Here is a 26794-nt window from a genome sequence, read left to right on the forward strand (position 1 = left end):
AGGCTTTATAATTTATTGATAACGGAAGAGGGCGGACCCTCCACCCAAAATCAAAAGTGGACCGATAAGGATAATATGGGTATCAAATGAAAAGTATGCGGGAGTACATAACGAACCATACCCCACCCCCAAAATGGGAACATTAGCCAATCACGGATATATGGGACTCGGTTTGTTTGTTCCGTATTGACTGAAGAACGGCAGAAACGATTTTCTCTAAATTTTGCGCATATTGTGTAGGTTGGTCTGAAAGGAAACATAGGCTATATAAATTCTGGCTATCGAAAGGAGGACGGACCCTCCCCCTAATGCCAAAAACGCAACCCAAAATATTGGTTATCAACTGAGAGGTATCAATGGAGAGTAGAATACGAATAATATCGTATTCGTAATAATATCGTATTCGTATTCTACTCTTTGAGTCTAAATACCAATTTAGATCAGATTTTCGATGATGGCTCAATTTTCACGACATGATCTATACGGACGAAAAATCGGCTACATTTTCCAAAAAAAAAAAAACAAAATTTCGACGAGTTTCCGTTGAACTTCCAATCTTTGAAGTCTTTATAAATCGACGTTGACGAGATATTTTAAAAGGACGACATATCGGCGATATTTTCTATAACGACAACATTTCAACGAGATTGTCGATGAACTTCAAGCTTTGACATGATTTTCAATGAAAACGAAACTTAGACTGAATTTCCGGATATAATTGAATTTCGATAAGATTTTGTATAAAAACCTAATTTTGACCAGATTTTTGATGGAGACGAAATTTCAAAGAAATAGTCTATGAAGACGAAATGTTGAAGAATTTTGACGAACTATTAAATTAATTTTTCTGTGAAGGCAACATTTTACGATAATTTTTTTCAAACGAAAATTTCGACGAGATCTTCTATTATGTTGCAATTTCCACCAGATTTCCAATGAAATTCAAATTTCGTGTAAATTTTCAATGAAGGAAAATATTCTACCAATCATTGTATGAAAAATCCATATCGGCGGGATGTCTATAAAGATAAAATACGGACAGGATTTTTAACCAGTGAGAGAGAGAAAAACCGAAAGCAAGCAGTAAAAGAACGAACAAAGCAGCGGGCGCCGAACAAGGGAAATAAAATCCAGAAACACCAAAGAAGCCTCCTCATGCAGGGTTTGTGTTGTATATATCGGGATGGTGTGGTACGGATCACAGTAGTGTGTATCTTAAGAACATATTCTAGAAATCAAAAACACGCCACGACTGTCAAAAAACATTTTACAAGATTGCCGAACAGTTTAAAAACAGGATTTATTTCTGGGAGTTGTGGAGCAGGTGAACTTACAAGACATCGAAAAAAACTAATAGTTATATATCTCTTAAATAATCCCTTACTTGAAAAGCTGCCACCTTGAACTTAGTATAATAGCAACGTTTATTCATTTGATTCATTCTTATGTCATTCAGAACTGCGATTAAAAACTATTAAATACAGCTTCTCATCACAATATAGCATAACTCACCACAAAAATATTCATATAATGTTCATATTGAATATCCACTTGAGCAATAGATGTTGACAGGAAGCCATTTCTTATTTCAAAAACAAATTGACAAATTGAGAGTGGACACAATTATATCAGACATTATTCAGTTGACACACTTATCCGTTGATATATAATTGCGTTTTAAATAAGACTACTTCTCAAATTTCAATAAAAATATTTCCTTGATTTAAACTTTTACTTAAGTTGTTTTTTTCTGCGACACAAAAAAATTGTAGACGAATGTCCATAATAAAGCTGTGAATGACAATTGAAATGAAGATTTGTATGTGCGTATTTATTGTTTGACATTAGGTTGGAGGTTCTATGGATTTGAGCTTCAGTACTTAAGCATGTCTCAATAATAAATTTGTGACAATTCTATTGTTCACATTTTCTCTCATATGTTGCATTTTCAATCGGCACATTTTGACATTCACAATGCACATGGAGCAAGTGAATGCAACCTTCCATTAGTGAACTCTGGTAAGCGCTTGAGAAAACTTTTATTTCTCTTAAACGCCCTAACCACCCTATTGTTTACTACTAGCTTAAACATTTACAACACCAATTACAAGTGGCCTTTTGTTGTGGGCTGTTTGATGTGTTTGTTTTCGATTTCTTTCACCATACAAAAGCGTGAAATTTTTTACAATGACACTAAATTCTCAATGGAAGCAGAGTCTTATTGTGGAATGGCCGAATATTGTTTTATTATGTTAGTCCCTATCGCAATGAAAGTAGTGGAATATTTCTAGTGTTAAGATTGATTTAGTAGCCAAACAATATAGCCGCTGTAGTGTTATATTTGGTAAACAATATAAACTACAAAAAATGATTATGGTTATCTAGAAGATAACTCTAATATGTTATGGGAAATAACTACTAAAAGGAATAATAAAATTGGGTTAGCCCCATTATCATAATAAAAAATTTAAAAAACTTGATTCATATAAATAGTAAACACGCAAAAAAAGACTAAGTCATGTTTTAGCATGTTGAACAATTTCAACAAATTGTTATATTGTTATACAAAACAATTACAATAACTCTCAACACAATAATATACTATTTTCAGCTATTATGCCAAACAATGTAAACTCGGTTTTAAAGTCGGAATACAATGCTGAAATAAAATAAATATTGTCAATTAATTTTTTCCACTTTCTCACATTGAAAAAGCTGTAATATCAGCCAAAAAATTTAAATAAATAAAAGTTTTCCTATTAAAATTGTTTAGTAGTTAATGTTAGAATGTTGACCTAGTGCAAACTGTTATACTAGCTAATATTTATGTGATCTTAGGTTTCTTGAATTCTTTTACTGCATTGTAAATTAAATTAATATTAAACAAGTAAAATCGATCGGCCGGGATGAATCCTTGGAACCCACCACCATGGATTCTGCTAAAATATGGGAGCTGTATCGGTTATAGACCGATTTGGACCGTACTTGGTACAGTTGTTGAGAGTCGTAACAGAACGCTATGTGCAAAATTTCAGCCGAATTGAGGCTTCCAGGGACTCAAGAAGTCAAATCGGGAGATCGGTTTTTATGGGAGCTATACCGGTACTTGCCATAGTTGTTGAAAGTTATAACATAACACTATGTGCAATATTTCAGCTAAATAGGAGAAAAATTATGGCTTTCAGGGGCTCAGGAAGTCAAATGGGGAGATCGGTTCATATGGGAGCTAAATTTAAATCTGAACCGATTGCAATACCCAACGACCTACATCAATATTAAATATCTGTGAAAAATTTCAAGCGGCTAGTTTTACGCGATCGACCGCTATCGTGATTTCGACGGACGGACGGACGGACATTGCATGATCAACTCAGGATGTCTAGTCGATCAAGAATATATATACTTCATGGGGTGCTAGATCAATATTTCGAGGTGTTACAACGGAATGGGAGGCCACCGAAGCGCAAAGGTTAGCCTGTCCGCCTGTAACGCTCAACGCCTGGGTTTGAATCCTGGCGAAAAAATTTTCAGCGTTGGTTTTCCCCTCCTTATGCTGGCAACATTTGTGAGGTACTATATTATGTAAAACTTTTCTCCAAAGAGGTGTCGCACTGCGGCACACCGTTCGGATTCGACTATAAAAAGGAGGCCCCATATCATTGAGATTAAACTTGAATCGGACTGCACTCATTGGAATGTGAGAAGTTTGCCCCTGTTCCTTAGTGGAATGTTTATGGGCTAAGTTTGCAATTTCCTGTTGTGGTGGATATAAAAACATTCATACTTTTAAAATATTGTTACAAAATGCTATACTGTTAAAACAGAATATATAGACCGATCTGAACCATATACGACAAGAATGTCGAAAAGCCTAACATAAGTCATTGTCCCAAATTTCGGCGACATCGGACAATAAATGTGCTTTTTATGGAGCCAAGACTTAAATCGAGAGATCGGCCTTTATGGCAGCTATATCCAAATCTGGACCGATCTGTGTCAAATTGAAGAGGGATGTCGAAAGGCCTAACACAACTCACTGTCCCAAATTTCGGTGAAATCGGACAATAAATGCGCGTTTTATGGGGCAAGACCTTAAATCGAGAGATCGGTCTATATGGCAGCTATATCCAAATCTGGACCGATAAACTCCGCTGAAATTTTATTTATGATGTTCTTGCCAAGACTCGAACTCAGGAGCTCAGCGTCATAGGCGGACATGCTAACCTCTGTGCTACGGTGGCTTTCGATCATTAATTTTATATAATATATTATATTTGTGAACTGTTATACCAGCAATTATGAACTCAAACCTAACAATTTCCAGAAAATATTGTCTATTTAAATATATTTAGGATTTGATTAACCTTCTACAATCGGTGACAATGTTATACTATCGAAAACTGTTGTACTTATGAAAATTACGCAGTAACGAATTTGAATTGAAGAATTTAGTGAGAAGAATACAGGGGCGAATTACCGCATACGTCATCGAATGTGCTTTCGTATCGAATGAAACTTCATCTCGTATTTTATGGATGTTATACCACTTTTATAGACATTTAATGTACCATTTTTTACGAATTATGATTGATGTAAACATTTGCTATCTTAAATTTCCAAATTTGAAGAAAGAAATGCCTAATTCACATTAGAAAGATTTCCAACGATTTTACTCGTTCACGTATGCGGTAACTCGGCCCCAGTTACTGTTATATTTGTAGGAACTGTTATACCAGCGATTATGAACTTGAACTTAGAATTTTTTCCTCATTTTATTTAATTGTTAAACTTGTGAAAACTATTCTACTTGTGAAAACTGTTTCTACTTGTGAAACTGTTGTACATATGAAAACTGTTATACTTTTGAAACCTTTAAACCAGGAAAATTGTTTAATGCTATACTTGCGAAAACTGTTGTATTTATGAAAATTATGATTTTGAATTGAAGATTTTTGTGAAAAAACACAGTTTAATTCATTATACTGATATATTTGTGGAAACTGTTATACCACCAATTATGAACTTGAACTTAGAAATTTTTGGGCATTTTATTATACTGTTAAACTTGTAAAAACTGTACTACTTGTGAAAATTGTTAAGATTGTGAAACTATTATACATATAAAAAACTGTTATACTCATAAAAACTGTTATAACAGCAAGAAATTATAATTTGTAAAATTAATTAATGTTATATCTACAAATAATTTATAATAACAATAAGTTTGTAGCATGTTGAACATTATCATTAATGAACCGGTTCATTTATACAACTGAATACTGTTTTCTATGTCTATGGTTTTTATTTTTGATTGATTTATAATTCAAACAATACTTTGCTATTTGGTAAACAACCACAAACCACAATTGATAATGCTTATCTACAAGATAACTTTATTATAGCCTATAGCTATAATATGGAAAATCAAATAAAACCAATAATGTTTGGCTCATTATCTCTAAAAAATTGGTGTAACAAAATCATAAAAATGAATATACTGTTTCCCATAAATGTGTTATACTCTAAGGAAGAGCGAGATGTTTTAAATGATTGCCTTAGTGAATGGACACATTTTCACAAAAGTGAAATTGGGGACTTAAAAAAACTGTTCTACGTTAAAAAGTATACTTTAGGATTTTAAACATATTGTCTTTAAGAGTAAACTGTTATACTGTTGTACGATTATATTGATATTCTTGGTAAATTCACACAAAAATAAAAATACAATATATTGATTTTTGAAGGCCCACGTTATTACACATAATCATAAGTAAACTTGAAAACGAATAAATATAATCTCGTTCTATAGAAGAACTTTTCTTTTCTCTGCATCATGTTTTTTTACGACTACAGTCTTTACCACAACCTTGTTACAGAAGCGATAAGAGTTCCCTGCACACATCAATATGAAATTATTTAGGTCACTAACACAGATCAATGTAGCTGCAACTGTATTTCTAGAAATTTTGAGTTGAAAAATCTTCTTTGGTTTGGTATTGAGTTTTGATTTATAATTACAACAACAATATAGTTTTGATTTATAATTACAATAATAATGATATTAATTTGTTTAATTTTTGGTTAATTAGTAACGTTTTTATTTCAAATAAATATTTTGTAAAATAAAATTTTGTTTATTAAATTTTTATTTTTTATCAAAATGGCTGCATGTAAAATGGTTCACGGGAAAAAAATAAAAATCGGTTTCAATCACGAAATTAATTGATCCCATTACTTTTTTAATTGAAACTGCTTTAATCACGAAAATGATAATATGGACTGATTGAAAAAATTTTCAATCACGATCGTAATTAAAAATAATTCAGGTTCAATTAAAAAATTATTGTATCATTTAATTTTTAAATTAAAAATGACAAAAATTGCAACCACGACCGTAATTAAAAAAATTCAGGTTCATTACAAAAAATGATTGAACCAATTAATTTTTTAATTGAAAATCTCCTAAATTTCAATCACAATCGTAATTGAAAACAAAAATCCGGAATCAGTCAAAACAATTATTGATTCAATAAATTTTTTAATTGAAAACATTTTTATCTTCAATTAAATTTTTAATTAAAAAAATTTGGTCATATTTTTCAATGCTTTATTTGAGTGTCCTGCCGAATTTGAATTTTCAATATCAACCTAATATTCTGTGATTCCCCAACTACAAGCTCAGCTTGCTAATATGTTAATTTATTGTTATTATTATTGCTCTTAATTTGTGAATAAGTTGCGATTTGTTGCAGTTGCTTTGTAGGCTGATTTACTCATCGACATCTTAGTACAATAGTGACGTTAATATCACCTCTCAACGTGATAGTGCGCGAACAATAACACCACCTCGATTCAAAACCGCACCCAGCAGTCCGCGTTGTCAAGAGATCTTTGAAGAAAGGTGTATGACCACGTTAAATAGTTGAAGACATATAGCCGACAGCCCATACAAATCGTTGATGCAAATGCAAATTTTGCCCATGAACATTCCAAGCAGTAACAGGGGCAAACTTCTAACATATCAATTGAAGTTAAAGCTCAATGATAAGGGGTCTCATTTTTATAGCCGAGTCCGAACATAATGCGACACCTCTTTGGAGAGAAGTTTTTACATGGCATAGTACCTCACAATTGTTGCCAGCATTGGTAGGCGAAAACCACCCCTGAAATTTTTGTTCTGATATTCTTGCCAGGATTCGAACCCATACGTTCAACGTCATAGGCGGATATGATAACCTCTGTGCTACGGTGACTTCCATAAATCTTTGTTGACATTTTCATATAGTTGTAGCGAAAATCATGCATGACATTATAAGGGACATTGCTAACGAAAAAGTCATCATGTCTCATGACAATTCAGGTGACAAGTCTGTTACGATGCCCTTTAGGCTCTCTAAAGAACTGTTCGTACCGTCCGGTCCGTTTTTCGAAGAAAAAAATGAAAACAGTTTTAAATTTCTCAATAAAAAAATGGTGCTGACTTGTTCATGGACACGGTTACGGAATTCGTCGACAATCAAATTGTATATATGACAATCTATAAGATACGTCAGCAGATATGCCAAAGCGGTAACAATATTCAATTTGTGTTAAATAAGTCTTTGAAGATAATGTCATGATAGACGTTTGGACTGCTGGGTAATTATGAAAACACATACTGGTGTAAAATTACACAAAAGCCGGGTTCTGCCTTCACTCTTCCACCTTTTCACTCCAGCGCTTCATAAGGTTCAAATGTGGTCATGTCTTTAGTTTTTCATTTTTTGAAGCTTGAATTAAATAAGGCTCACAGTAGAGACCCGTTTTAGTAAAAAAAAAAAAACAAAGTTTATTTGCCAATTGCTGTCAGTTGCCAAGAAAAACATGTTGTTTTTCTATATCAAATCGTATCTGTTTTGTGCTTTGCAATCCAAATATGAAAATGTTAAATTAATTGCAATTTTCTATGTTGGGTGGATATGCTAATGAACTATTAGAAATGTCAACGAACACCAACCATACTAACGTTATTTTTATCAACTTCTTCTCACTTGCTCTCCCTCTCTCTCTCTCTTTCACTTTATCTCAGCTTATCTTCTTCAACATTTTGATTGACCTCGCTCCCACACAATTTACATATGAGTTTACTCTTGGGCTCATAACCCACTCTCTCACTCTTATATAAATATCAGCATTTTTTATTGACTTCTTGCAAACATTTTAATTAGTCACTATGACCACTGAGTCGCTCACTCTTTTTAATGAAATCAATTTATTTGCATAGCGCTATTTAAGCAGCAATTGTTTTAAATTCGCATATATGTGCGGGATTACCAATGAATGGGAATGAGAACAGTATGGGCTAATTAAATAGTAACAGAAAACGATTTTTCTTCTTTGGAAATTGCCAATGGAGGTCATTGGGTCGATATTTTGAAAAATTTGTTCAAATTAAATTCCTGTTGTGTGTTGCTATTAGCATCGTTGGATAAGTTGGATTTGAATAAGGGAAGTAAGATTTGCTTTCTATTGCGCTTATGAAACAAGTCGACTTAAAGAGCCATGTTCAAATTCAGATGTGGGCTTTACAACTTACTCAAGTTGGAATGGTTGTAAAGCACCATGACCCATTTGACATATCCTTCTGATGATTTTTCTTGGTTGAAAATGAAATCGCGATAAAGAAACCAATCAAATGCTTCTAGCAACAACACACTTTTTGCAGACTTTTTAAATGTTTTTTTGCTATACTATTCTTTGAATAGAAAGCATTAAACAATGGTCTAAAGCCGGACAATGTCCTGCAATGGAATCTCAACAAATTGATTTCCTTAGAAAATTTCTATAAAAAATTATTTTGAAGGGATTTTTAGTCATAATTTTTTGTAAGAATTTTTGCCAAAATTTACTTTCCATGGGAAATATTGATAAAAATTAGTTTCCACGGAAAATTTTTGTAAAATTTCACTTCCTATAGGAAATTTTTGTCAAAATTAACTTGCTATGAACAATTTTGGTCTTAATTAACATTATATAGGAAACTTTGTGGGAAATTTGTTCAAAATTTATTTATATGGGAAATTTTGCTGAAATTTATTTTCTATGGTAAATTTTGGCCTAGAAGACGACAACATCCACCTGGTATCGTACAGAAAATCCATCTTATCACCCTTGGGAAGAAACACAAGACCCCCATAGTTAAAATGCATTCAGATTTCCCCGAAGTGAGCCGCGAGGCCGGCCTTACTGCTAGCGAACACAGCGTATCAGTGGTAGAGAAAGTTGTAGAACCCCCAGCAGATATCAGTGCAGGTTTCTTTCGACAATAAGGCATTTATACATGAAATCGACGATGATGATGAGGACGGCAACGAAGGTGGGGAGAGCCCCACCACTCATCCGATTGAGGTTGTTGTAGGCAAACAAGAGTTTGTTGTGCAGGACATAGAGAAGGTGGTCGCCAAAGATCAAGATTGCACTGTGCCCGAATTAGGTGAAATGACTCCTGAATAGGATCAACTTTTCAGGGAAATCAATAAGCAGTTAGATAAGAAAGAAAGAAACGTCTTGCCTTGCCCAAAGAGCTAATTAAAGCTGAGGCTCTTCGTGAGACTTTGCTATCCCCACTACCCTTCAATTGGCAGAACCGCAAAAGCACGAGGCCATCCCGATTCACAAGTCTTTTTAAAATATGGAAATTTTTGTCTAAATTTACTTTCTATGGGAAATTTTTTCAATATGTACTTTCTTTGGGAAATATGTTGAAAAATTTACTTACTTACTTACTTATTTACTTACTTTACTCCTTAGTAAATTAAGACAACATTTTCTGGTGGAAGTAACTCTTGACAAAATTGCCCACAAAAAGCAAAAGTAAGCAAAATTTCCCAGAGAAATTAAATTTGGACGAAATTTCTGAAAAACAAAAAATTTCCGGAAGTACATATTGTTATTGGAGGTAAGCATGTCCGCCTATGACGCTGAACGCCTGGGTTCGAATCCTGGCGAGAACATAATGAAAATTTTTAGCGGTGGTTATCTCCTTCTAATGCTGGCGACATTTGGCAGGTACTGTACTATTTAGTAAGGCAGCCGTGTAAAAAATTCTTGACAAAATGGTGTCGCAATGCGGCACGCCGTTCGGGCTAGGTTAAGTAAATTAAGACAAGCCGAGCCCGGCGTTCAACGTCATAGGCGGACATGCTCACCTCCAATATCAATATGTACTTTTGGAAATTTTTGGTTTTTTCAGAAATTTCGTCCAAATTTATTTTCTCTGGGAAATTTTGCCTACTTTTGCTTTTTGTGGGCAATTTTGTCAAGTTCTACTTCCCTTAGGAAATGTTGTCTTAATTTACTTTCTATAGGATATTCTGTTTGATTTTTTTTTTCAAAATTTATTTGCTATGGGAAATTTTGCCAAGTTTTAGTTTCAATGAAAAATTTTAAAAATTTTGCTCTCGTAGGAAATTTTTTCAAAATTTAGTTTGAATAAGAATTTTTGTCTCAATTTCTTCACTATGGGGAATTTTTTTAATATGAACTTTCTGTAGAATTTGGGTAAAATTTTACTTTTATAGGAAATTTGGTAAACATTTACTTTTATGGAAAATTTTTTCAAAATTTGCTTTCAATGGGAAGTTTTGTCAAAATTTACTTTCTATCGGAGAATCTTGGCTAATTATTTTCTCTTGGAAATTTTTTCAAAATTTCCTTTCTATGGAAAATATTCTCAAAAATTTTGTGAACATTAATTTTTATAGGCAATACCGAAATTCTGTTAAAATTTACTTTCTATGGGAATTTTTTTCAAAATTTAGTTTCTATGAAAAGTTTTCCCAAAATGTATTTTAAAAAATTGTGACAACATTAGGTTGCTTTGGAAAATTTTTTCACAATGTAGTTTCTATGGATTTTTTTTTTTAATTTACTTTTCATAGAAAATTTTGTCAAAATCGACTAAGACAATCTGGAGCGGTGTAGATAATTTTGAAAAAATTTATTTCTATAGAAAATGTTGTCAACATTTCCTTTCTATTGGAAATTTTCACAAAAATTATTTTCTATGGGAATTTTTCCAAAAATTTACTTTCTATGGAAATTTCGCAAAAATTTATTTTTTAAGGGAACTTTGTAAAATTGTAGTTTCCCTGGAAAATTTAGTTTCTCCGAGAAATTTTTTCAAATTTGGTATCTTAAATTCTCTAAATTTACATTCCATGGAAAATTTTGTCTTAATTTACTTTCTATAGGATATTACGTTGGATTTTTTTTTTTTGTTTTCAAAATTTATTTACTATGGGAAATTTTGCCAAATTTTAGTTTCTAAGGGGAATTTTGAAAAATTTGTTCTTGTAGGAAATTTTGTGAAATTAAGTACGAGTAGGAATTTTTATTCTATGGGAAAGTTTTTCAATATGAACTTTCTGTAGAAAATTTGGTCAACATTTATTTTTATGGGAAATTTTGTCAAAATTTATATTAATGGGAAATTTTGTAAAAATTTACTTTAATGGATAATTTTGTCAAAATTTATTTTTATGGGAAATTTTGTCAAAATGTAATTTCATGGTAAATTTTGTCAAAACTTTCTTTCTTTTGTCCAAATTTACTTGAAATTTACTTTTATGGGAAATTTTGTCAAAATTTATTTTAATGGGAAATTTTGTAAAAATTTTCTTTTATGAGAAATTTTGTCAAAATTTGCTTTATGGGAAATTTCGTCAAAGTTTACTTTTATGAGAATATTGTCAAAATTTGCTTTAATGGGAAATTTTGTAAAAATTAACTTTTATGGGAAATTTTTTAAAAATTTACTTTAATGGGAAATTTTGTCAAAATTTACTATCTATGAAAAATTATTTTCACTGGAAATTTTTTTCAGAATTTGATTTCTATGGGTAATTTTCTCAAAAATTATAGAATATTGTCAACATAAAATTCTATTGGAAATAGAGCGAAATTCAACTGCTCTAGGAAATTTTTTCAAAATGTAGTTTCTATGTAGTTTAATTTTTTGATATTACTTTTTTTTTAATTCTTCGTTTCCGTTCTAATTCATTGACCATTGACTGTACTAGTAGTATGTGAAATTCATTTGTATTCAGTCTTGTCGTTTTGTCCAGCTTGGTGTTATGAACAAAAATCAAAATCTGAAGCTGAAACCACACACCAACAGACAGACATTTGTTTGGTTAACACAATGATAACCACAATGATTCTATAATAAAATATTAAAAATATATTTATTTTCATAAAATCTTTGTTTGTTTTTTTTTTTTTTTTTTTTTAAATGAAATTTGATATTCTTCATCTGCTTAATATTTTAAAGATTCTTGCTGTGATATAAACCAGATGTGCAAATTGTTGCATTAAAATTCAGCAGCAGATTGGGTTCACAATTTTCAACGCTTGGAACTTTCTGGGCAGAGCAATTGATAGACAATTTCGTTACGTCAGAATCGACACATACTCATGTGGCGGTAATTGCAAAAGTAAGTGTAAGAGGATATACTAATTATGGAATATCTAACCATAATGCCATGAGGGTGTTTTGTATACAAAAACGCTGATAAATGGCTTGGTAACTGAGAAGGAAGAATTTTTCAGCAGAGAGTAGGTTTGTTATAAGCGCATTGAATCAACTTAATTGGTGTTTGCATTTAATTTTCCTACGCAACTATGTTGCCACATAAGGTTTGATTATCTTAGCAGCTGGAGGACCACTGCTTAAGGCAAACATGTTGAGTTTGATTTGGAATTTAAATATTCCTACACCGAAATTGGCTTTGATTGCCTTAATTATTGTCTGGGATGTGTAGATGCAATGGCTTTTTGTACCTTAAGTGGTCTTCATATCCAATTTTTCAATTCACGCATCTGCGTCCATTATCCACATTTGTCCCTTAGTCGGTAAGATCAACACAGTTTGTCGTTGGTTGGATTTCAGAAAATTTCCAAATGCAATATGTAAAAAAAAAAACTTTTAGTCCAATGAATTGAATTGTCGCTTGGTAACTATTGAAAATGTAGGACAAAATAGAGGAATGGAGAAACTTCTCTTTCGTAAGCAAAATAATTTAGATAGCTCCCTCCATACATTGCAAATATTCCATGCTATAGTTGGATATCCCTGCAAAACTTGTAAGATTAGGCTTTCAATTGCCATATTATGAATTTTCTAGAGTATTTTAATATCACTTTGATTCCATTGTATCTTCATTCTAAACGAGCGATTAACATATAATTGAGCTTTTTACATATCTTCATCGTCATTTGAATTAACAAGAAACAAGTAAAAGCGTGCTAAGTTCGGCCGGGCCGAATCTTGGGAACCAACACCATGGATTCTGCTAAAATATGGGAGCTATATCTGGTTATAGACCGTACTTGGCGCTGTTATTGAGAGTCATAACAGAACACTATAAGCCAAATTTCAGCCAAATCGGATACAAATTGCGGCTTGTAAGGGTTCATGAAGTCAGATCGGGAGTTCGGTTCAAGAAGGAGACAAGGAAGGTAAAGAGAAGTTCCAGGGCGAAATTCTGTGGAAAAGCCCTAGTGAGGCATCTAGATTGCACAAAGTGGTCTCGAAGGATCCTATTACGCCTAGCTCCCGGATGAGAAAGGGCGGTTCTTAAACCGCGAATGGTCAGGAGACGGTGGAACTTTTAAACGAAATACATTCTCCGGGCGGCCAGTAAGTGGTCGGCGATCGAGATATCGCAATACCTACAGAAGTGGGCTTGGCGGACGGCCTCATAATAATGTGCGCAGTACTCACTTCCGGCCATTTTAATTGACCGGATCGGACTTTATTATTCCGGCAATGCTGCAGGAATCCCTTGAAGTCATCCTGCCCAAGGACAATCCTGGCATACCAAGGACATAGAAGAAGGTCAGAGTGATGATCACCAAATGGAAAAACGTTCGGTAGAAAGTGGTAGATTATCCCCAGGATGATTTATTGGGTGTATACGGCCATTGTAACATCAGTACTGACGTATGGGGCACTGGTATGGTAAGGGATAAGAAGAGTTTTGCGAGGTAGTTTGAGAAGGTCCAGAATCTGACCGGAGTCACAGGGGCACTGAGATCCACATCGCAGGCAGGTTTAAAGGTGATGTTGTATATGCAGCCTATTGAGGCCTTTCTTCGGAACCGTGGCCCCAATGTAGCCCTTTAGTCTGAGGGAGCTCGGCATGTTGAAAGAGGACAGGTGCGGCCATCATTCCATTCTGAATGCCATGGATACGGAGGTTAAACTGGGTTGATTTCCCAACTATCTGGCAGCGGCAACGATTGGGACATTGAAGATTACCTTTTTTCGGGAGAGATGAATGGAGGGCGAATGCTGTGTTTGAGGAAGATGATACCCCGGACTTCATTGATGACCCCAAGATGGAGTCAGGGACTGGATTAGGGGTCTACTCTGACGCAATCAATATCTGTATATCTCTGAAACTGCCGGACGAGTGTACAGTCTATCATGCAGAGGTCTGCCTGAAAATAGCTGCAAGAGAAATCCTGTTAAGCGAATTACTGCCCCAAAACTTAGGATTTATGTGAACAGTATAGCGGCACTGGAGGCCGCCGTAGATCAGAGACTAGCATGTCCGCCTATGATTTGCATTTAAATGGCGGTGCTCAAGGCCTTGGCTTCGAGGACGGTGAGGTCGAAGTATGTGACGGATTGTTGGGAGTTCCTGAATAGGCTCCGGGTCTACGATATGGCACCTATATGGGTTCCCGGACACGAAGATCTGGGTGATCTTACGAACGTACCACTGTGAAGTCTTCTGCGATTCGTTGACGGGATGGTTTCAATGGAGGGGGCGATAAGATATGGCGGAGGCAGATACGTGCTTGCCTCTCGCAATGTCTCGCCGAAATTCGATCTCAGAAGTTTTCTGTTAAAAACGCACCTTCTAACCTATGCCGTAATGATAAATTTACGAAAGTTGGAATTAGTGGTACGATTTCCTATTATTTATTAACTCTGTCAAAAACTATTTTTTTCGACATACATATGTATTATACGTTGGAAATGTAAATGATATACGTCAGAGTTTCTGACAGGCCTTCTCTGTTGCTAGTTGTCTACATTTTTCACTGTTTTGCTGAACCGACAAAATTCTACTTCAATTTATGTCATGGACTTTTGACCCACGGATTTCGATTCATCATTTCTACCTGTCACATTTAAAATCTATCTGATTTGAATTTTCTTGAAATTTCTTATCAATTTAAAATTGCTAAGAGTTACAAAATATCACGTTTTTAATTATATTTGAACTTACAGTTCATATAAGAATGTATGAGAATAATGAGTCGAATTTGCATTTATAATGGATTGAAAGTAAAAAAGCTTTCTCCAATTTATATACCCTACTGAGTTGCAAGAGGGTATCAAGACCTTTCTTGTATGATTATAATGCCAAAAAAGAAAAAAAGCGTTTAAACCTGTAACACAACCACTAGGTCTATGTAATTTTGTATCATTTGTTGATACAAATGATTGGCACACGCCACCTCTTTGTTTCATTGGCGAATGCTATTAGGAGTGTTTTGTTTGCCCATTAAGCGGATTTTCTTGCTTGGTTTGTATGAAGAAATTTTAGCTTAACGGTTATCTTATCGCCGTTTATTAAAAGTTATGGTGTCATCACTCAATTTGAATGACAAAACTAAAAGAGGAAGGCGCAACATATTTATTCACTGATTAAACGTTCTAAAGTGGCAAAATTGCTTAGGATTTTAATAAAATCATATTTATGAACTCCGGTAAACAGTTATTTAAAATTAAAATGACTTTTTATACCCTCCACCATAGGATGGTGGTATACTGATTTCGTCATTCTGTTTTTAACTCCTCGAAATATTCGTAAAGTATATATGTTCTTGATCGTCATGACATTTTAAGTCGATCTAGCCATGTCCGTCCGTCCGTCTGTCGAAAGCACGCTAACTTTCAAAGGAGTAAAGACAGCCGGTTTTAATTCAAGCTAAACCGACCTTGAGACTTGACTTTTTTAAGCACTAGGGGGCGCAATTCTTATCCGATTTGGCTGAAATTTTGCCATTCTTACTCGAATTGGCTAAAATTTACACAATGACTTCTACTATGGTCTCCAACATTCAATTCAATGTTGATATTTTATTATTTAGGATGTGGTGTCAGTGTTGCCAACTTTAAAGTATAAAGCATTAAGCGGGAACAGCGTTCTATTTATCCATAACCTAGCGAATCCGCTAGACTGGCAAATACAACACAGCTATTGTCATGGTTAACCACAAGTCTTGGAAAAATATTGCATGTTATTCTTCAAATAAAAATCCTTTAGTGCTTTGTATGTATTGACTCATCTAAAAGTGAGTAGAAACAACACTTTTCCATTCTCCACTTTTCTATTCTCCTCTCCCTATGATTTAATAATAACTTCAGCCAATATCTTGAGAATTCTACGCCATCGGCAATATTTCATTAGCCTTTTTTTTAACACTGGATATGTGTAAATTGACATACACCAATATGAGTTTCCTCAGTTAGCCACACTTATTTTTGAAATACACAGCAAGGCAATCCTGGTAGATGTACCACATAAGCTTGCACTGGATGACTTATTCAGAGCCTCGTTATAGTGGATAAATGCCATATGAATATTGTAAATTTTACAGCACTGTACTGTATAGTCCTTAAACAAAACAGATCTATTATTACCTAGGGAATTCACTTCTTGCCTTCATAATACAGAATTTTTATTTGCGCACTCTCTGACGTATGTCGGATAGTGTTTAGTGATCGCGAAAACACTAAAGGAGTGGCGTAAGCAAATCTTTAACATGTTTTATGCAAATTTTATCCACAAATAGCTTAGATTTTTAATAACAATCCCAGATTGTTTGCCGCTAAAACCCAAAAACCACTTTTCATCTATTCGAGTGTAGAAAGCACTCAAATATGTGCTCCCACTGAAACTGTCATATATCGACAACACCCTTCAGCTGTTGCTTGAGGAATTTGTGTGAGAGAGGAAGAGTCAGAAGAAGAGAGAGAGAGAGAGGGATTGATTTTTCAAAGATTTTTGTTTAACAGAGGCTAACTACGTCTCATAAGTAAGCAACATAAATGAATTGTAAATACGCAAAAGAGCATAATGGAAAACCCATTTTAGTTAAACGGTAGTGTTGCCATTTAGGATTTTACCACCAAGATTTGTTGGCATAGTATTTTAAACTTTTGGTGAATTCAAAATTAAGATGGTATAAATAAAACTGACAGAATAAACTGACACAGGGTGTGTCAACTCTGTTCGATTGATTTCAACGGCGCAGTGCGGGTGACTACGATCATCTTTGACGTAAACACCAACCTCGCCATGGTGTCATTTGGGGTAGCCTTAATATAAATAAAATATCGAGAACTATGTGTCAGAAATCAAATAATAATTGCACACTCGAGGGACTCAAGGAGTCAAATCGGGAAATCACTTTATATAGGAGCTATGTCGAAACAAGAACCGATTTTACCTATATATAATTCCAACCGACCTGCATCGATTTTGTGCAAAATTTCAAGTGGTTAGTTTTTTTACTTAAACAAACAAAAAAACCCATGGAAACGATTTGACGAACATGACCATTGCGAAATTGTACTTGGGATTGACCGAACTTTGAAATGGCACTCTCACCAGAAGTTCATGGCTGTGGCTCTGGGTCGGGGCCAGAATGCATCCTGACTTGGACGATAGCTGGTCAATATAGTTGATGTCCTGGAACGGTACTTTCACCACCGAAAACAGGTGCCCTGACCGGTGCGGGTATACCTTGACAATGGAGAGGTCCTGCAGTGGAGATCTGGAACGGCACTCTCACAAGAGGTGGTGGCTTGACCTTGGCAGGGTTTGCAAAAAACGTTGGTCTACAGTCGTTTTACTTTTGAACGGTGGCTTTCGAAAAGATTAATCAAACCTTGGCGTAGATTCTTTTGTTGTAAAGGTTCACATCCGTTATGACCCTTCTCACGTCAAAGACAAATGCACAAATCTCTGCACTGACCCAATTGCTTGCAGAAAGCAATGCCACCCGGTGCAATGGCAAACTATTGCTGTCAAATCCTTACTTAGGTTTCGAAAGCGTTACCTAAGAACTGAATGATATGTCCAGGATTGATATGCTACAGAGCATGCGGTATACAGAGTAAAACAATGGTCAGTTGCAACTCTTCAGGCGGAAGAAACGCGTCGTAGAAAAAGAACAAGAAGACAATACTATTCCACGGATGGAGATGTTACCTATGAATTAAACTTTAAACCCACTTGCTTTTGCTACAGGAACATCCTCCTGCAGAGAAAAGTAAGGAAATCTGCCAAAAAATCTTAAAACTGTGTTAAGGGTATAAAAAGAATATTTTTCCCAGCTACTGATAGTCGGTAACGGATACCACATCCACCAATATACCAGTATCAGATCAGCGTAGCAGTAGACCGTCTGAATCGATCCAGGGGTATTTCTAGCCAGTAACCTATACTACCTACCTATTCGAGCTGTTCACGATCCCTACTATATTTGGATTAACGTATCGAAATCGATCCAGGATTATTCCTAGCCAAGGACCTATACTACCTACCTATCGGAGCTGTTCAATACCAAACGGGATTTCAGATAGAGACTTTTTAATATCCTGCTGCAAAATATTACGCCAGATGTCCTCCCATGTCGAAGACCCCATTTCCAGTTGAGTCGAATTGGTTCCTTCTACCTTTATGTAAGATAGGATTCGTCCTTACCAAAAAAAAACTTGGTAGGAGAGAACCAGCACATTAATAGGCGCCCCTTGCTTTCTTAGCCTTTGACTTGTTCCTACATCGTAGATAACCTCACGTGATATATTGATATCCAGTGTACTCTACCTTGTGAAAGCGGTGTATTCCACCCGGTGTTATGCATCTTCAAAGCTGGAGGGTGCATGATTTTTAAGTCCGAACTTTAAATAATGTTGCGATCATAGTAATTTCCAGATCCTTGTCTGATATTGTCAGATTCTTAATTTAGTCGGCCGGTACAATCTCTTGACTGAGTCAAAATGCATGACTCGTCGTTCTTCATCTCAAGAAGATTTTTCTATAGATTGTTATATTGAGCGGCTTAGCTCCTATTCAGTGTCTCAAGGTCATTCAGAATAGATGACTCAGCTCAAAGTCAATAATTTATCGTTAAATAAAAAGGAGCAGGACAACAAACTGGACTGGAAGTGTCACGTTCGGGAGCGTACCGAGAAGGCTCACAGATGTTGGGAACTATACAGACGCAACGTGGGCTCAAAACGGGGCCTGAATCAAAGAATATAATCTAGTTCTGCAGGAACGTTATTAGATCAATACTTACTTACGCCTCAATAGATTGATGGACTGCGATAAAGAAAATGTGCAACATAAGGATAATACAACAAGTTCATAGAACATGTCTTGGCAAATGCGAGGCGATTAGGACCAAGCCGACCAGGGCACTGGAGACTATTCTAGATATCCAACCCATAGATATGTAGATAAAGTGTGAGGCAGCTACGGTGGCTATGAGACTTAAGGCGATGGAATAATGGATAGAGGATAGGAGCAGGTGACACCATCGTGGTATAATCGAGGAGACGATGAAAAACCTGGAAGGAATGAAAGAGGCTTCGCATCGGATAGCTAAGACGACTCTTGAGGTCGAGTGCAAGGCACTGCTGCCAGCGCCACAGTCTTGGATCGACGGAACTCGGGTATTACCATCTGGAAGTTCATTCTACAGAGATGGATCAAAGCAAGAGGGCAGAGTGGTCCGGGAGGTCTACATTTACGACCCAGGGTCTGACATCAGTTTCCGACTGCCTGACCATAATATTACGCTGCAGGCGGAGATCCGGGCGATCGCGGAATTTGTAAGGTGGTATGGAGGTCAGGTCGTCGAGTGTGAAAGCCTTTACGGACATATAAAGGACCATCAGAGCTGTAATAGCCAGGACGGCAAGATCGCTAACATTCTTGGAGTGTAGATTAACGCCTTCTCTGAGGATGGCACCATTCGCATTACATGGTTACCGAGCCATAGCAGACTAAGGAGGATTGAAAGAGTAAGGGATTTGGCCGTGGAGGTCTGCAGGATTGCAGTCAAAAAACTTGGTTAATCCAAAGTTCGAGTTAACGAGGCTATTACTGCAAGGTAGTAAAAAGGCTTTATTACGGGACACATAGCACTACGAACGCTTTTATATCGAATAAGTGCGGCAAGTGATAGCATACATTTTATGAGTCGTTGGAGTATTTCCCGGCTTTTGCGGCTACCGGACACCTTCACTCAGATGGCGACACAATACCCGACTTGAACATATTTAGGGGCGTGGCATGGAGAACAATTAGGGACTTTGTGATAGCTCGGAATTCGAGGTTACTTTTTCAAACTAACCTAACCTAGTTGACTATCAAATAACGTTGGTTCCACTTGTCAAACCCAGAATAGATTTCCAAGCACCTCGATCTTTCGCCACTTAGTTTCTAGATGTCTTTCTTCACTATGGTTTTGTTAAGGTTTAAAGACATTTTTCATGATTTGATTTTTCAAAATATTAAAGATTTCGAAAGATTTTACTCGTTGAAGTAATCGGTAATTCGGCCCCTATTGTTGCAGTGGCAATGTTGTGTCTATTACCAGCTCTCCAGCTGCAAACTTTCTCAAAGGGTGGAAAATGTGTTGCTAACGCATGAATGCAACACCATGCTTTGATGGTGAGTGTAAAAATGTTCTCAAATCGGGTCAACTAAAAATGCATTTTCAAATAACAGTTGATTATGAGAAAAGTAAATCTCTACTCTCTCGGTAACACTGTTATGCTCATATGCGTAGTACATGCATATTTGCACCCACACAAACACACAAATGCTATTATGTAGAAATGTCAGCCAACTTGATAGGAGAAAGAAAAACAAATGCACGATGACGGACGAAGCACAGCTATAGCAGCAGTAAAGTAAAGACAACAACAATTATAGCATGGCATGAGTAGTTTTTGTCGTTCGATAAACGCATAAACTGAAAACATGTGTCCATACTTTGTATATGGTGATCATACAGTTGTTCATATCGAGCCCTTCTCGCAAAAATGATGTAAGTGACAAATTCCAAATTTTACAGGTGAAGGTTTTTATTGAATAACTTTTATTCAATAAATTCATGATTGGCCATTTAAATTTAGTATTCAACGTAGCATATTTATGAAATTAAAAATAATTATTTTGCCGTTTGCTGCATTAAGCTGAGTATTCTGTTCAGATTTTCAATAAAAACACGTGTTTTTGGTATGGAAACAAAAACATTTTATTGCTGTCAAATTCCGCTCGCTGAACAATTAAAAAATTCCACTACTATTCCGAAAGCAGAATAGAATACCAACCCTTACTGGGCGCTTACATTATTCGCGGCCACACTGGAAGGCTATTTCTGAACAAAATGGCGTTTACATCTACAAGTACAAATCACATTTTCGATCTGATTTTCTCGAAATTTAGCACAGATAACTTTTGACACCTAGAGACAAAGCTTACTCAAATTGGTTGGAATCGGTTCAGATTTATATATATGTTCGTCCAATTTGGTCTAATATTGCAAAAACTTGGTCATTTGTCAACAAATGCACGAAACTTGACACGAAAAAATTTCTTATTGCTCTTAAGACTACTGGTGAATTTTACAAATATCGGTTCAAATTTAGGTATAGCTCTCATACATTTTTGTTCCAATTTTCACTGCACATTGCAAGCACATTTATCCACCGACCTACACCAAATGCTGCACAATGTCTTCTTCTATGACTTCTACTATATGTATAGAATTTAGTTGAAATCGGTTCAGATTAATATATAGCTCCCACATATGTTTGGCCGAGTTTAGCTAATATTACAATAATGTGGTCATGTGTTAACCGATCCTCACAAAATTTGGGTCGTAGGTTTCTTTTATGACATGTTCCAAGATGTTCCAAATTTCTGCTGGATGCTTTTTCCCACGCAGTAGTTTCTTACTCTTTTGTGAGTTTTTATTGGCAAATTTCTACTGAATAAGTACGCGAACGCACCGTTGTATTATGCAGCAATCGCCAAACAAAATACAGCTGTATTTATCGGGATGATAAGTCACTAACCGGCACTCATCTACCGTTTAAGGTTTATGGTTACGATAAGGAATAAGTATTCAGAAAACCAAGTTCTTTTTAACCACAAGAATATCGATCAGGTATGATAATCTTGATACTTTTTAAAGCCCGAAAGTACCACTGTAACCCCGCGAACAATTTGGTACTTTTTTCAAAAGTTAAGTTAAAAAAATTTAGAAAAAACTAGTATCCAGTTTTCTAGGTTTAAAGAAAAACTTTCCTTTTTGTCTACACATATCAAGAGAGGTGTGTCTAACTGATTGGACCAAACCGCTAAAATTATCAAATGTGTTATCGCGTTGGTTGTAGCAGATAGGCCCGGGGTATGACAAAATTTTTTTAAATTCGTAAATCTTAAACTTAACTTAAAAAAAGGTAACGTGTCGTTCTTGATTCATATTAAAAGTGCTACTATTGGTATCATTGGTACTTTCTTTACGGATTAAGCTAATGCTCTAAGTCTAGCTTTAAGCTCCTTTTACACAATCAGACATGTCATAATAGCTGTCACTTTCTGAATTTATAAGACTTGTCTTATGTACTTCATATACGAATAGACCCCGCTCTAGTCGGCATGTGTCTACATGTATAAGTGATGAATAAAAGCTCGATTTAATCGAAAAAGTTGCATATTTAATCCAATGTCAATTTGTGATATTTTCGTACGTATCACACGATGTGTACAACTTTCAGAGTTGCAATTTTTGAAATTACACATAACATGTCTGATCGTCTAATGGCAATTTAGCAAAAAAAAATTAAAAAAAAAAAACGGGGTGCGCCCTGTAAAGTGCATTACCCTAACTAATCTGTAACAATAACCCCCAGCGTGCATTCCTATACTTCAGCAAAAATGGTACTTTTTGCCAGTAAAAAGTACCATGATTTTTTGGACCATTTTCAAAACCACATTTATCATTCCTGATATCGATACGATACATTTTAACCGGAAAATGAGAAACCCGGCGTTAAGATTATTACTGACAAATTTTTACTCGAAAAGTACGCGAACAGACCTAACGTTAATGTGCAATTTTGATGTAAGCGGCATATTGCGGTCACACAAAAGTGTAAAGAAACCTTAAATGGGGCTTACACCAAATTCCTTTTCGCTCTCATTCCATAACGGTACATGGTGCTGCTCCGATATTTTGAGAGTAGAAGTAATTCGATATCCTCTTTCAATATCCATCAAAAAACAAAAATCGATAAAATGTCGTTTACATCATTTTCACGAGAAGGACTCGATATGGTTATATGCATTATTATATACATACATAATGACACTTGTCTATACATACATATTTATTTATAAAAATATTTGTTTTTCAATATGTATGGAAAGAGACATACAAATTATTAAAATAGGCGTAAATTCATAGATTCGTTATGAGAACTCCTTGATGTTTGTTTGTGTTTTGACATTTATGAGCATTGACTTATGTTAAATACTGCTTACCTCTCAAATTAATCACTTATTTAATCGCGAGATTTATATTTTTTTCTATTTAAAAACTTTTAATTACAAAATAATTTAACAATTGACCTTTATTTTTGTATATTTTCAACTTTCTTTTGTAAACCCCTATATGTGTATAGTGGGTAGTTTGACGACTTCTTTTTGCGCAAAAAACCTAGCCGTTATTGAACTTTTCAAGGGCAAAACTGTGCAGCTGTTATAATACTTGGCTTTTATTATTTTACACTTGATTATGGCTTTACTTTGTTGTCGTTATTTTTGCTGTTAATTCTAGATTAACTTATTATTGGGCATTTTTATGATTCAGTTTTTTTGTATAGGTTTTATTTGATAAATTTAATCGCTTCACAGTTTATTTTAGTTGACGGTAGCACGTTTTTGTTGCTATTATTCCTATTCACAGAATTTTTTATTCTAGCGCTCACATACATTGTCACGCGTCACACCACTCTTTTGTTTTGTTATTTTGATATTTTTATTTTTAAAAATTTAAAAACAAATCGAAATTAGTTTTTATATTTTTTTAAAAACGATCTCACAATAGCGCCCGTTGTGTTGATACTATTTTCTTAAAAATACTTTAAGCAACATCTTCCCAACGCATTATTTTGCTCAAACAAATGCTATTAAGCTCTTTACTATTTCTTGTGTGTGTATGCGTGATGGGGGAAATAGAGGAGCTCAGCGATCATTGACAACTGCTGTGTTTTATTTAGTACTGGATAGACAAGCCGTGTAAAGCAAATATAAAACGCAAAAAAAGTCGCAAGTCTGTTTGTTTGCCATGAGGTGGTAACGCTATTTGCCAACCTGTCAAAACAATACGAGGAAAAAAACGAAAATAATTGTAAAAATTTTAACTACTGCCTGCACTGGTAATTTATCAAGAACATCGTTGTCTGGATGAATGTCATTTTCTTTAAAATTTCATTCCGCTGCACTATATAGTACTATTGTAAAAAAACACACCTAACATTGGGAGAGTTTTGATATGGGGTGTACACGATTAGAAGTAAATACCATAGAAAGAGAGTGTGCGAAATTTAATTAACAGAGTAATGTTATTTCTTACTCTCTCTCTCTCTCAGAGTTTTGATTTGTTTTGATATGCTCCAAACCAGTTTCAATGCTAAATTATGGAAATCTAGGTGGCTGTGGGCTGTGCATGCTAACAGTATGTTCCCATCCCAGCAGTCCAAAAGTCCATCATGACATTGTCGTTAAAGACTTTTTTAAGATAATTTGAATCTTGTCATAGATATGGCATTTTTGCTGACATGTCTTGTATTTTATCTGTTATAAAGTTTTATTATAGACAAATTCACTGGTCGTGTCGACAACAAAGTCAGCACAGATTTTTTCATTTTCTCTCATTAAAAATTTATACTAATTTCGTCCTTCCGTTTGACACTCCTCGAAATATTTGTCCAAAACCCCATAAAGTATATATATTCTTAACCGTCATGACATTTTAAGTCGATCTAGCAATGTCTGTCTGTCGAAAACACTCTATCTTTCGAAGGAGTACAGCTAGCCGCTTGAAATTATGCACAAATACTTTTTATTAGTGTAGGTCGGTTGGGATTGTAAATGGGCTACATCGGTCCATGTTTTGATATAGCTGCCATATGAGCCAATCTTGGATCTAGACTTCTTGAGCGTCTAGAGGGCGCAATTCCTATCCGATTTGGCCGAAATTTTGAACGACGTATTAAGTTATGACTTCCAACAACTGTTCTAAGTATGGTTTAAATCAGTCCATAACCTGATATAGCTGCCATATAAACTGATCTAGATCTTGACTTCTTGAGCCATTAGAGGGCGCAATTCTTATCCAATTTGGCTGAAATTTTGCATGAGGTGTCTTGTTATGACTTCAAACAACTATGTCAAATATGGTTCAAATCGATCCATCACCTGATATAGCTGCCATATAAACCGATCTGGGATCTTGATTTCTTGAGCCCCCAGAGGGCGTAATTATTATCCGATTTATGAAATTTTGTACAACGGCTTCTCCCATGACCTTCAAAATACGTGTTAAATGTGGGCCGAATAACCTGATACAGCTCCCATATAAACCGATCTCTCAGTTTTACTGCTTGAAACCCTAAAGTGCGCAATTTTTACTCAAATTGACTAAAATTTTACAAAAGGTCTCCAACATTCAATTCAATTATGGTCCGAATCGGACCATAACTTGATATAGCTCCAATATTAATTTAATTATTTTCTTTTTTCCTTAGTTTGCCAAAAAAGAGATACCGCACAGAAGAACTCGTCAAATTCGATCCTTGGTGGAGTGTATGTAAGATTCGGCCCGGCCGAACCTAGCACGCTTTTACTTGTTATATTATGTGTAGGTAAATTTTCATACATTTTTATATTTTTTATTAGAAGTCGTAAATGAGGAGGTGTTGAAGCAAATGCGAAATTTATTAATTCGAAAAACTTACACCAGCCATAAACAAAATTTCCTAATTATCAGGAGAACCAAAACTAAATAATTATTTTTAAAAATTTATTTTTTTGTGTATAGATATAAGTTGAATATTATGTCAATAACAATTTTGTGGATTGTTTCCTCTTTTTTGTTATCGAAGACAAACTTGCAGAAATTTTGGAATATTGTTGTTAACGAATATATGAGGGGTACTGTAATGTATACATTCATTGATGACATATTCGTTCACAATATCGCTTTAAAATGTCATTGATGAGTTTCGCAACAACTTTATGAAAATGTCATCAACGATTTGTATGGGCTGTCGGGTATATGTCTTCAACGATTTAACATGTCATGCACCCTTCTTTTAAGACATCTTGACGACGCGGACTGCCGGGCATATTCGCCATTTATATGCATGTATATGGGAGCATTTGTTACTCATGCTTAATGTTTTTCTAGTATTCTTTGATGCCTGCTAGAGGTGTGCACGTGAGTTGTCATGTCACGCGTGAGTCACATGATTTACGTGATTCGTGAGCAGTGTTACCAAAAGTTTCCAACCTAAATGTTTCAAAAAACCAACTAATTTCCATCCTAGCCGACCAAAATTTTTTACTTAACCAAAATACTTGCAATCTTCTTCTAACATATATAAAGAGGTATTAACCCAGTGATCAATTTTTGCCGAGCGCTCTGA

General features: G+C 35.1%; 1 protein-coding gene across 1 annotated transcript in view; it reads right to left on the minus strand.

Moving 5' to 3' along the window:
• The window catches only part of LOC106091859 (protein peste), a 58298-nt gene extending 34085 nt beyond the window's left edge, over positions 1-24213 (minus strand). The window contains exon 1 of the mRNA XM_013258546.2: positions 23628-24213. The gene's annotated coding sequence lies outside the window, so the exon portion shown is untranslated. The remainder of the gene's footprint in view (positions 1-23627) is intronic.
• Between the last annotated feature and the right edge of the window lie 2581 nt (positions 24214-26794).

Source organism: Stomoxys calcitrans, chromosome 3, assembly GCF_963082655.1.
Source record: "Stomoxys calcitrans chromosome 3, idStoCalc2.1, whole genome shotgun sequence".
In the NCBI taxonomy this organism is placed as follows: domain Eukaryota; kingdom Metazoa; phylum Arthropoda; class Insecta; order Diptera; family Muscidae; genus Stomoxys; species Stomoxys calcitrans.